This window comes from Pelobates fuscus, chromosome 3 (genome assembly GCF_036172605.1).
Source record: "Pelobates fuscus isolate aPelFus1 chromosome 3, aPelFus1.pri, whole genome shotgun sequence".
In the NCBI taxonomy this organism is placed as follows: Eukaryota; Metazoa; Chordata; class Amphibia; order Anura; family Pelobatidae; genus Pelobates; species Pelobates fuscus.
Window position 1 is genome coordinate 175,534,009 of NC_086319.1, and position 12,616 is coordinate 175,546,624.

At 43.3% G+C, this 12,616-nt stretch overlaps 1 long non-coding RNA gene across 1 annotated transcript; it reads left to right on the forward strand.

Moving 5' to 3' along the window:
* The first annotated feature begins 1,354 nt into the window (after positions 1-1,354).
* Positions 1,355-10,432, forward strand: LOC134600953 (uncharacterized). The gene is made up of 3 exons (XR_010090392.1): positions 1,355-1,421; positions 10,133-10,200; positions 10,353-10,432. It is a non-coding gene; the product is annotated as an uncharacterized LOC134600953 (long non-coding RNA).
* Positions 10,433-12,616: the final 2,184 nt, after the last annotated feature.

The window sequence follows — 12,616 nt, forward strand, 5'->3', positions numbered from 1 at the left end:
TTTGAGGACAGGTGTCAATGTTAGGTGATTTCTGCCCTTTATGGATTAAAAGCAGACTCTGCATCAACTGTGCAATTTTCCATGGGAGTTTTGCCATGGATCCCCCTCTGGCATGCCACAGTCCAGGTGTTAGTCCCCTTTAAACAACTTTTCCATCACTATTGTGGCCAGAAAGAGTCCCTGTTGTTTTTAAAATTCGCCTGCCCATTGAAGTCAATGGCGGTTCGCGCGGTTCGCCAGTACGCGAACATTTGCTGAAGTTCGCGTTCGCCGTTCGCGAACCGAAAATTCCGGGTTCGCGACAACACTATTTATTAACCATTGAGCCTGCAAGGTGGGGGGCAAGGGGCAGAGGAAAGTATAGTGCGAGGAATTCAGATTTGTATCCTTTTAAATGATAGTGTGAGGGAGTGAAGGTATACACATTTACTAGGGGGTCTAAGGTCCCATCCACAGAGTGGGTTATTCAGGGGTACTCCGTGCAGTACTAAATGCTTAGGGGTCCATTTGCATTAAAAGGGTGTGCCCAATTATGGCCAGGAGTTTGTAATCTACTGTCCCCGTATCGGTATTAAAGTGGTAAAACCCCTGGCAGGGGTTATCCTTTGGGGGGGAGAGGTATTTCCAGATCTATAAGAGAAGACAACTCCTATCAACCAAAGTGCAATTGAAGGGGACAGGAGACTGGCATGCCCACCTTACATATCCACACACAGGGTGGAGGACAGGCTACTCACAGGGTAATATTGGGGTTTCAGGAGACCACACTCTTTTTTTTTGTTGTTGTCTCTCTCATTGTGGGAAAGCTGATCATCTCTAATTGCATTCTGGGAACAATTTTCCCTATGAGGGTCGTTCAATAAAGTATCCAGCATAGTATCCGACTTGTAACTCCAAAAATAAATAACAAAAATAATGGCATAATGCTAATTGAAGGAGGACTTTTCCTGATATGGGCTGAGATTGCAGTAGCAAAAGAAATGTGCAACAAATATGCAGACTGCAAATACCAGTATCTTTTTTTGGTTTTTTTCTTTATTCACAGTATTTGTTTTGCACATTTTAATGCATTATCTATGCAATGCATAAGAAACAGAGGACCAATAATAAAATCGAAAGTAAAAAAAAAACGTAAGTATTTTGCCCATTCAACTACTTTATTGAGCATTAATTAACTTCATTTATTAATGTCACATTACAACCTTTGCTAAAAAAAAAAAAAATACTTTTTCTTTTCTGAATGTGGACACATCTTTATGTGTATTTAATTTTCTTTATTTTGTGGGAAAATCCAAAATATTTTTGTTTAATAATCAAAACAGGAAACAAATCTGTTAAAAAGACCAGGATTACCATTTCTACTGCAACCTCAAAATCTTCTTCGATGACAACATTCCAAGAAATACCTTCCCAAAATAATGGTAAGAAAGATCTTAAAAAAGACAAAAAGTCTCAGTTTCATCCAAATGTATATACATTTTTAACCAGTGTAATTTTTAGCAGAGAGAACAGATGACCAACCAGAGCTGGATTCAAATCAATTATATATAAAATTCACAACAGTTTTATGTTATTCCTATTAGTGAGGACATACTGTCCAAAATGCATTAGGAGGTCAGAGCCAGTGCATCATGCTTCCTGCTGTTCACAGCATGGAGCATGGCCGAGCCACGGACCATGGTAGAGAAGCTTCTGTACCTCTACCCAGTCTGAAAGGAGGTGCTCACACTGAAACAGAACCTTCTCTACCAGAGTCTGCGGCTTGGCCACACTTCACAGGAAGAGATATTACAAAGGGAGGGGAGGGGAGAGACTATAAAGTGATGGGGGGTGTGAGATCACTAAGGGACTGGTGATGACCATAAAGTGACACGGGCAGTGAGCGTGACAACAAAGTAAAGGGGGTAGACCACAAAGACAGGGAAGGGACGAAGATGCACACAAAAGGCTGAAAGGGAAAAATACACACAGTGGGGCTGGTGGGGACAGTGAGACTTACAACGGGGAGAAGGAGACACACAGAGGGCTAGGGAGAAAAAGAGACACATAGAGGGGCTGGTGGGGGGGGCATAGAGGAAACAGAGAGTCCCTGGGGGTGAGAAAGAGACCTACATAGGGGGGAGAAATATAACCACGTAGGGGCTGTATTGGAGAAAAATACCCACAGAGGGGCTGGGGGGAGGCAGAAAGAGTCCCACAAAGGTGATATGGGGAGAAATATACACAGAGGACTTTGGGAAGGGGAAAAAGAGAAACACAACAATTTGGTGTAGAAAGAGACACACAAAGGGGCTGGGGAAGGAAAGAGACAGACAAAGTTGGCAATTTTTGTTTTGGGTGGGGGGTGCAAGTGGCTGGTCTTGCCTACGGTGTAAAATAGTCTTGCACTGACCCTGTAGGAGGTATTTGTATAATTTTGTTGTATGGTTCCCTGTATGTATTTTTCCTCTTCTGTACGTATCCATTAAAAGTTATCATTGTCTATGTGGAATGCTTTTTTTTTTTGGCTTACAACTTATATTTGATTATATACAGGAGAGAAGTTTCCCCACCAAGTGACTCCATTTTGACAAGGGTCAACTTCTTTATGCTTTATTCTGGATTTGGGATAAACTATTATTATTATTAGACTCATCTAGTTTTAGTATAGTTGCAAGAACCCTCACCATGGCCATAACAATGGGTGCAGTGGTTATACTTGCTTTATTTTTTTTCAATTTGACAATTTTTTGTGTTTTTGTGGGATACAGAAGAGAGAAGGGGGAGGTGAATTCCCAAGTTTATCAAGATATTGATAAATTTGGTAGGGAAATGTGAGGCTGTGACAGTGTGATAAGAATATCATCCGCAAAGAGGTTAGTGGTGTATTCCTCATCCTCAATTTGAATGCTGTGGATGGAATTACGCAATCTGATTAGGGCTGCCAGTGGTTCCAACGCCATGACAAATAGAAGCGATGATAATGGGTACCCTTGACGAGAGCCATTAGTTATCTGGAATGGGTCAGAAAGAAAGCCTGCATTTAGGACCTGCGTGGAGGGTGTGGTGTATCACATAGATAGATTTTAAAAGGGTTGTTGCTCCGTGGGTCTGGGCTGTGTGTTTGTGATACATTTATAGTATTGTTTTGTTGCCTTCTAATAAATACCTTTTAATGTAGACGAACCTTGTGTAATATATATATTAATTTGGTGATACACCACATTTTGGAGACCACGAAGGGACAGAGAGGAATGAGGATAGGGGGGAGTGGCTATTTCTCTCCTGACTTGTAAAGGTATTGAAGTACCTACTTACCATATCAAAGGGTAAAGCTTATCCCCCTGTAAGAAAGATCTACATGAACTTGATCACATGACCCATGGTCACCATGTTAGTTTGATGACAGAATGTCACCACAGAGGGTGCATAGTATAGTGATCTAACAGCGGAGAGAAAACTTTGTGGGATCCCAAATTTTATCAGTACCTCCTCCAGGAAACCCCAATGCAGGCGGTCAAAAGCCTTTTCGGCATCCAAGGAGAGTATCAGGCTCCGCGGGGTGGAGCGTCAAAGGCCATATAGGATATCTAGGACTTTGCGGGTATTGTCTCCCCTTCGCCTACCTTTAATAAACCCAACCTAGTATGATGTGGGGCATGCACTTACAGAGTCTAGTGGCAAAGAGTTTTGCAAACAGTTTGACATCTGTACAAACACAAAGATAAAGCACCGTGCTTACAGCAGCAGTAGCTTAGTATCCAACAGCTTAAAATACATAGTAAAAACAAAGCGAATGTTACCTGCGGTCTGGCCTAAATCCCCATGTACATTTAAACAAAATGGAGGCTCTTTAGTTTTTATTCCAATGGCCATTTGAATATATAAGCTCATCTGCCACGTCAAGGCAAGCCTCAGTAGGTGAGTTCCTACACTAGCCATTAGATATGCTGATATCAGCCAAGAATCTCCAGTGAGACAGGAAGGTGTATTTTATAAACACTTTCACATTTAACCCTTTATAGGGCTTCTACACATACAATAAACTTTGCTGGTATCAGACAAAGTGTAAACATCTCTAATGAGACAGAAAGGGGTGTTTTATAAACCCTTTCACATTTAACCCTTTATAGAGCTTCTACACATACAATAAACTTTGCTGGTATCAGACAAAGCTTAAACATCTCTAACCTCCGTTATTGGCAAAGAGAGGTCCTGAGCTTGCAATGCTGAGATTGGCGGCATAGGGATAGCAGCGAGATATGTGGCTATGTCTACTCGCAATGGGTTGTGCATGGTGGTGTCCACATGGAGGCTATACAGAGTGGTGTAGTATTTTGCGAAGTCATTGCTTATAGGCCCATAGATTAAGCCGCCTTGTTATATGGAAGATTTGGTCACGCAGGGAGGGTGTCGGTGAGATTTGGTTTTGTCTCGTCAGGTTTTTTCCACTCTTTCAGGTGGGTTTTAGAGCATTTTTTAAGGTAGGATGCACTGCAGATCAGGAGTCCGCGGGCTACTGCTTTGTGTGTTTACCAGATAGTGGCCGGTGCCATGCCCGGGTTTAGTGATGTTTGCATGTCTCGGGGGAAGGTTCGTTCATATAGTAGGGAGTCATTTAGCCCTCAGGGGCTGCAGTGGGAGGTATCATAGAGGTCCTTTAAGGTCAATGTCGCAGGTGCATGATCGAGCACCTCAATCAAGCCGCCCAATGTCGCAATGCTCAATCTGGTCTAATACCCCCCCCCCCCCCCCGTAATCATAAACCCATCAATTCTTGAATAGGAGTTGTGTTCAGAGGAGTCGACTGTGTATCCTCTCTCTCCCCTATGCATAACTCTCCAGGCATCATAAAAGTTATGGAGATGCAACATTTACGCCTGAGGGGGCTGATTCTCGTGCTGTCATGTGCCATGGTAGAATCCACTATCCAGGGTCGGGTCCATGATGTAATTGAAATCCCCACATAGTACCATGATTCCCTGTTGGGTCTGGGATAGCAATCGGAGTATTGCTATCCAGAAGTTTCTCTGGTTTGTGTTAGGGGCGTAAATGTTGGCTATGGTGTAGGGGATATTATTTAAAGTTCCTATGACTATAGCATATCTTCCCTCTGTGTCCAAATGCTGGCAGTGGAGTGTAAATGACACTTGAGTGCCAATCAAGATCGAGGTTCCTCTAGTTTTATTAGGGGATGTGGCATGGTATTGGTGTGGATAGCTTTTTGTGAGAATTGAGGGGTGAGAGTCAGTTTTGAAATGAGTCTCCTGGAGACATAAAACGTCAGCTCTGTGGGTTCTAACTTCTCTGTTGAGAACGTGTCTCTTGACTGGGGAGTTCCCTAACGTTGTGGGTGTATATTTTCATGGGGATCTAAAGGAAAGGAAGAATGCAAGTGTATTTAGACATCTAACTGGTGGCGGGGGAGCCCCAATTCCCAGCAGTATCAAGCCTTGTGGATTTCCTCCAATGTGAGTGGATGTGGAGACTGCAGCACAGTCAGTTCTCAACACGAGTCGCAAGCCATTGCCGGCCATCCCGTCTGTGACAGAATTGACGTGGGACACACGGGGAAAAAAAGCCAAACAGGATCAGAACCAGGGGCAGTAGTAGGGACAGATGTATTAAACATAAGTATTTACAAGGTATAGTTGCCTGCAAGAAGGTTTGGTGTCCACTATGGATGCTTGGGGGCTTGACAGACAATCCTACCAGAAGAATGGGAAGGTGAAGTATTAGGGTCGGCCATGTGGGGTAATGATGTTATACATCAGAAATTACAGGTGAATATACAGTTGCAAGAAAAATTATGTGAACCCTTTGGAATGATATGGATTTCTGCACAAATTGGTCATAAAATGTGATCTGATCATCATCTAAGTCACAACAATAGACAATCACAGTCTAATTAAACTAATAACACACAAAGAATGAAATGTTGCCATGTTTTTTATTGAACACACCATGTAAACATTCACAGTGCAGGTGGAAAAAGTATGTGAACCCTTGAATTTAATAACTGGTTGAACCTCCTTTGGCAGCAATAACCAAACGTTTCCTGTATTTGCAGATCAGACGTGCACAACGGTCAGGAGTAATTCTTGACCATTCCTCCTTGCAGAACTGTTTCAGTTCAGCAATATTCTTGGGATGTCTGGTGTGAATCGCTTTCTTGAGGTCATGCCACAGCATCTCAATTGCATTGAGGTCAGGACTCTGACTGGGCCACTTCAGAAAGCGTATTTTCTTCTGTTTAAGCCATTCTGTTGTTGATTTACTTATATGCTTTGGGTCATTGTCCTGTTGCAACACCCATCTTCTGTTGAGCTTCAGCTGGTAGACAGATGACCTTAAGTTCTCCTGCAAAATGTCTTTAGAAACTTGGGAATTAATTTTTCCTTCGATGATAGCAATCTGTCCAGGCCCTGATGCAGCAAAGCAGCCACAAACCATGATGCCCCCACCACCATACTTCACAGTTAAGAGGAGGTTTTGATGTTGGTGTGCTGTGCCTCTTTTTCACCACACATAGTGTTGTGTTTTTCTTCCAAACAACTCAACTTTGGTTTCATCTGTCCACAGAATATTTTGCCAGTACTGCTGTGGAACATCCAGGTGCTCTTGTGCAAACTGTAAACGTGCAGCAATGTTTTGTTTGGACAGCAGTGGCTTTCTCTGTGGTATCCTCCCATGAAATCCATTCTTGTTTAGTGTTTTACGTATTGTAGATTCCCTAACAGAGATGTTAGCATTTGCCAGTGACTTTTGTAAGTCTTTAGCTGGCACTCTAGGATTCTTCTTCACCTTATTGAGCAGTCTGCGCTGTGCTCTTGCAGTCATCTTTACAGGACGGCCACTCCTAGGGAGAGTAGCAGCAGTGCTGAACTTTCTCCATTTATAGACAATTTGTCTTACCGTGGACTGATGAACCGCAAGGCTTTTGGAGATACTTTTATAACCCTTTCCAGCTTTATGCAAGTCAACAATTCTTAATCGTAGGTCTTCTGAGAGCTCTTTTGTGCGAGGCATCATTCACATCAGGCAATGCTTCTTGTGAAAAGCAAACCCAGAACTGGTGTGTGTTTTTTATAGGGCATGGCAGCTGTAACCAACACCTCCAATCTCATCTCATTGATTGGACTCCAGTTGGCTGACATCTCACTCCAATTAGCTCTTGGAGATGTCATTAGTCTAGGGGTTCACATACTTTTTCCACCTGCACTGTGAATGTTCACATGGTGTGTTTAATAAAAACATGGCAACATTTCATTCTTTGTGTGTTATTAGTTTAAGCAGACTGTGATTGTCTATTGTTGTGACTTAGATGATGATCAGATCACATTTTATGACCAATTTGTACAAAAATCCATATCATTCCAAAGGGTTCACATACTTTTTCTTGTAACTGTACCTGTGGATGTGGCATACGCCCGTAGGCGTGCCCCCTTTGTAAGTCGTCTAACAGGAGTATTCATGGTCCGGCCTAGGGCTCCTTACCAGACGGGTGTCTGAGCCGGTGTGAAGCACATCCAGGTGTTCGGGAGAAATGGTGGTGGGGCAGCAGTCATCTCAGTGGGAACATTACAAACCTTACTCTACAATGGGGGAAAGAAACTTAAAAAATAAAAAGGGATGTATTATGGCCCCTACTGGAGGAGGGCTATTGCTTGTGGATTCCCTTGATTGTCTCCTTGTGCAGCGCTATGGAATCTGATGGTGCTATGCAAACAATAAAAATAATAAAAATGAATAAAAATGAATAATAAGAATATTTATCTATATGTAGTGATGTTGTGTATATTGGGTTTTTTCCTCCACTTTATATCAGGGAATTCGGGTGGCCCCACATCCGGGACAATGCTGTGAAAGTAATGGCTGCCCCCAAAGACCTCAGCACTCCGTCGGACCACGGTGCCCTCATTATCGCATGTAGCAATCCCTAACACTGGCGGGGTGGCCAGCACTATGTTCCAGCCCAGAGCCGGGGCCCGGGAAGGCAGAGCCGCCCAAGCGGCTTTGGCCCAACCCCCCCTCAAGTGCTGGGGCCTGCAGGGCGAACCCACATCCAAGAACCCTTCATGCTGCCCAGACAAACCCTGAGACTTGAGGGACCACTAATGTTAAAACATAATGCTAAATTCAAGAGAGCTAACAGTTAAAGGACCACTATAGGCACCCAGACCACTTCAGCTTAATGAAGTGGTCTGGGTGCCTGGTCCAGCTAGGATTGACCCTTTTTTCTATAAACATAGCAGTTTCAGAAAAACTGCTATGCTTATATTAGGGTTAATCCAGCCTCTAGTGACTGTCTCATTGACAGTCGCTAGAGGCGCTTGCGCGCCAGCGTCCATAGGACGGCATTCAGCCGAGGAGGAGGAGAGGAGGAGGAGAGTTCCCCGCCCGGCGCTGAAGAAAGAGGTAAGTTTAACACCTTCCTCCCCCTAGAGCCCGGCGGGAGGGGGACCCTGAGGGTGGGGGCACCCTCAGGGCACTATAGTGCCAGGAAAACGAGTATGTTTTCCTGGCACTATAGTGGTCCTTTAAGGCTAAACGAACGTGTATAGATGAAGCTGAACCTGGGGATACATTAGCGTTTTTTCACTCTTTTCCATTCAAGAGAGAGTCTGCGGCTTTTCAGGTCCTCCTCCATCGTAGTGCTTGGTTTCCGGCCCCAGCTGCGCAGCAAGCGGACCCCCTCCTCAGGTGTGGCAGCCACCGCGGTCTTTCCGTTCCTTTGGATGATAAGCCTGATCAGGAATCCCCTCCAGTATGGTAAGTTATTGGCGCGGAACTGCCGTGTCACCGTTGCGAAGGTCTTTCTCTTCCTCAAGGTGAAGACTGAGATGTCAGCAAAGATCTGAGTCCCAGTAAATGGAGATGGTAAGTCCCTCTTGTTTCTGCTGGCCTTTAGGATCGATTCCTTGATGTGGAAATAGTGTATCCTGATGAGTATGTCCCTTGGAACCTTCGCTGGCATGGATCTGGACTTCGGGATCCTGTGCAAGTGGTCCAATATCAGCATGTCAGTTGGCAGGTACGGCTGCAGCATTTTTAGCAGGCAGGTGACGTGGGCCTGAAGATCAGCAGGGCCTGCCTCCTCAGGGATTCCACGAAGGCAGAGGTTATTTTGGCAGCCTCTATCCTCCAGATCAGCTAGTTTTGAGTCATAGGTGTCCATGTGTGCCAGGAGGCTATCAACCTTTGAGGCCAGATCGTCGTGGGCCTCGGCGTAGTCTGCCATTTTGCTTTCCATGTGCTCATCCTGTTTCCCAGTTCCACCAGCTCAGAACGCAGCTCGTGGATGGAGGCCTGTACGGTGTGCTGGATTAGTGCGGATATATTGTCCAGCATAGTTTGCAGGATTCCCCGGGTGAGAGGCACGTCTGCATCGGCGGAGTCAGCGGCACAGGGAGAATCTTCGTCGTCGCGATCTTGGGCCTCCTCCTGCTGCAAGTTTGGCTTTGCGGCTCCCTCTCTGGCTCCAAAGAAGCTGGCCTTTTCCATCCTGTCTGTCTGACGGCGGCTCTTGGGTTGCGACATGCTTAGACACTGTTTTGGTAGTGTTAGTCTGCCTTATTGTGCTTGGAATGGGCAATTCCTTGCGGAGCTAGTCTGACATGCTACTGCTCGCGTTGCAGTTCAGGACATGCTCCCTTATACTGTCCTTTAAATCAGTGCTACACTGTTCTGTGTTTTTAAAAGCACCAGTCATTTCAAGGGAAATCCTGGTCACTTTACAAGGAATATTACTGATTAGTTTATTGCTTAGATCGAGTGCTCATACTACTACTTATTTAATTTCAAATTTTCCCAATAAACACAGTCATGCACTTTACCACAGTGTGAGAAAGATCTTATTAAATAAATGCTCTGACTGTGTTCTAAAGTCAATATATTGGTCACTGTATTGGTGGTGCATTGTTTTTCACAGTGTTAAGAGTTTTCAGAGAGAACATAAATAAGCATGTCACTTTTCTGTGTAGTGAATGACTGACTTCACACATGTACTGTAACTGCAAGGCCATGTATTAGTTGCCTGTAATGTCTGGGATACGAAAATTTGCTAAATGATTTTTGCCATTAAAGCTAACTGCTACCCTGTCTAATGAAATATAATTGTTTTGTTTTGTTTGTTTGTTTTTTATTTGCCTAGGTTCTGGATCACCTGCACTGAGTGACATAGAAACTGATCGATATCCTGATCAAGGCAAAGTGGACCAGGTTATTTTTCTAACTGTGATCAGCAACTGTTCCAGAATGACAATATCTAAAAGTGAAATTATAATTCATGGAAAGTGAAAGAGTTGATGTTGCCTGTTTTAATTTAGTCTTTGTTTTTTTTTTTTTTTTTTTTTGTTTTTTCATTTTGGAAGACACAATCTAACAACAGTACTCATAGAGAAGGTGGATATCCAACAGTGGCCATTGTTCTTACAGTTTGCATTCTTCTGGCAATAATCACATTGGTGGCAATCATCTATAAATGTAAGTAACAGACTCATTGGGTGGGTGTACTATGCTTCAGTATTGACTCGGCTATTACATTAGGCAGGGCCAAATTAACTGAGGGCCTAACAGAGCTGTAGTTCAAGGTCCATGCCTGAAGAATCAGCACATTGATCCTAATATGTATGCCTTTGGGAAGTATGAGCCATTACAATGCAGGGGAAGCAAATCTATTGCGGACAAATGGCCACAAAATTGTGAATATAAAGTTGACTTTGTGTATTGTGTGATTGTTCAGCTTGTTTTGAAATCTGGTCTGCCTTTATGGTATAGGTTATCACTGTATGGGTCCTCAAACTTGTACTATTAAATGAGCAAAAACTCTTTTGTGACCAAAACCAAAGGGTGAGTAACTGATTTCTGTCCACTTCCCTGTGTTCTCTAGTCTAAACCACTGTTTGTATGTTTGTTTATTTTGTTTTAAGCTAACTCTCTAACAGCCCATCATCCTCTTGACAGCAGGTACCACAATATGCTCCTGACAGCAGGTGGCAATGTAGACTGTACCATTTCTGCTACAGTCACCACTTATTTCTCTATTTCAGGCAGAATCAGCCACTCAGAAGGGAAGGAGAGGAGAAACATAGAAACATAGAATGTGACGGCAGATAAGAAACATTCGGCCCATCTAGTCTGCCCAGTTTTCTAAATACTTTCATTAGTTCCTGGCATTATCTTATAGGTAGGATAGCCTTATGCCTATCCCACGCATGCTTAAACTCCTTTACTTTGTTAACCTCTACCACTTCAGCTGGAAGACTATTCCATGCATCCACTACCCTCTCAGTAAAGTAATACTTCCTGATATTATTTTTAAACCTTTGCCCCTCTAATTTAAGACTATGTCTTCTTGTTGTGCTAGTTTTTCTTCTCATAAATATAGTCTCTTCCTTTACTGTGTTGATTCCCTTTATGTATTTAAATGTTTCTATCATATCCCCCCTGTCTCGTCTTTCCTCCAAGCTATACATGTTAAGATCCTTTAACCTTTCCTTGTAAGGAGTGTACAAGAATTTAGAGTTTGTGATTAGTCAGGGAGAAGGACTTGTAAAATGCAGAGCTCCCAATTGTCCCGAGTTCTGTGCCAATTTAGTTCCCAAGTTTGGAGAACTGTCTTTGGGCAATGAGAATGCTTCATTACACACGCTGGCACTCTGCAGCAGGCATTAGGACCATGCAGGGAGCACTTCAGCAGAACTTTCTGCATGGTCCTGTAGGCAGGGAGCTGGCCAGGAAGCTGTCTATCAGTCTGGAGTACCTGATGCCAGGCTGACATGCCCTTTCAGTGAAAGGGCATGCCCATATCCCAGGTAGGAGTGCCCGCTATTGGTGTTGCCTGTGATGCAACTTGCGTCTTTTGAAAAACTATGTGGCTTTTGGCATTAATACTCTTCTGACCCTGATTAGTAACATGCAAGTGGATCACCCATCACCCATCATTTTTATGTTTTTCTACCTATTTTGTACATTTATTTTTTGCGTAATGGTAAAATGCAGATTTTAGCATGCTGATGAAATGAAATCCTCTGGTATTTCTGCCTAGAAATGCCTAGCACTGTGTAATTGCATCATGTGGCCAGTTCCAAACACCACAGGGCATACCAGACATACACAGTCTGTCATCCTGGTCCGTATAGATTCTAGAATCTAGAGTTTCTCAGAAAATATCCCAGTGCGGCTGTACAGGCCTGGAGAGTATTCAGGTGCTAGGTCAGCAATATATCATATATCCTTAAGTTAACCTTGTTTATAATACTAATGGGTTAGTTTTCATTATCACCTTAATTGTCATTCGCTGATTGTAATTAATATGTAATGTGTGATTTGTTGTAATCACCTGTATAACACTTTGTATGATGTACTTAGAACTATGGCTTGAGAAGGCCCCATGACTTATGCCATGTTCCTTCTATCACTAATCTTCACCGTGCACCATCCTATGCATATGTTTACGTTCTAGTATGATTTAATATACATTACTTTCCTGTATCTATCCTGAAGTATTAAATTTTCTCTCCCCAATTTTTCTTTTGACTACAATCACCCCTATACTCAAAACCTATGTATTGACCATCCATGAAACTATTTTGAACAGTGTGTATCATAGTAGACTCCTTTTGTAGCCCTCTTT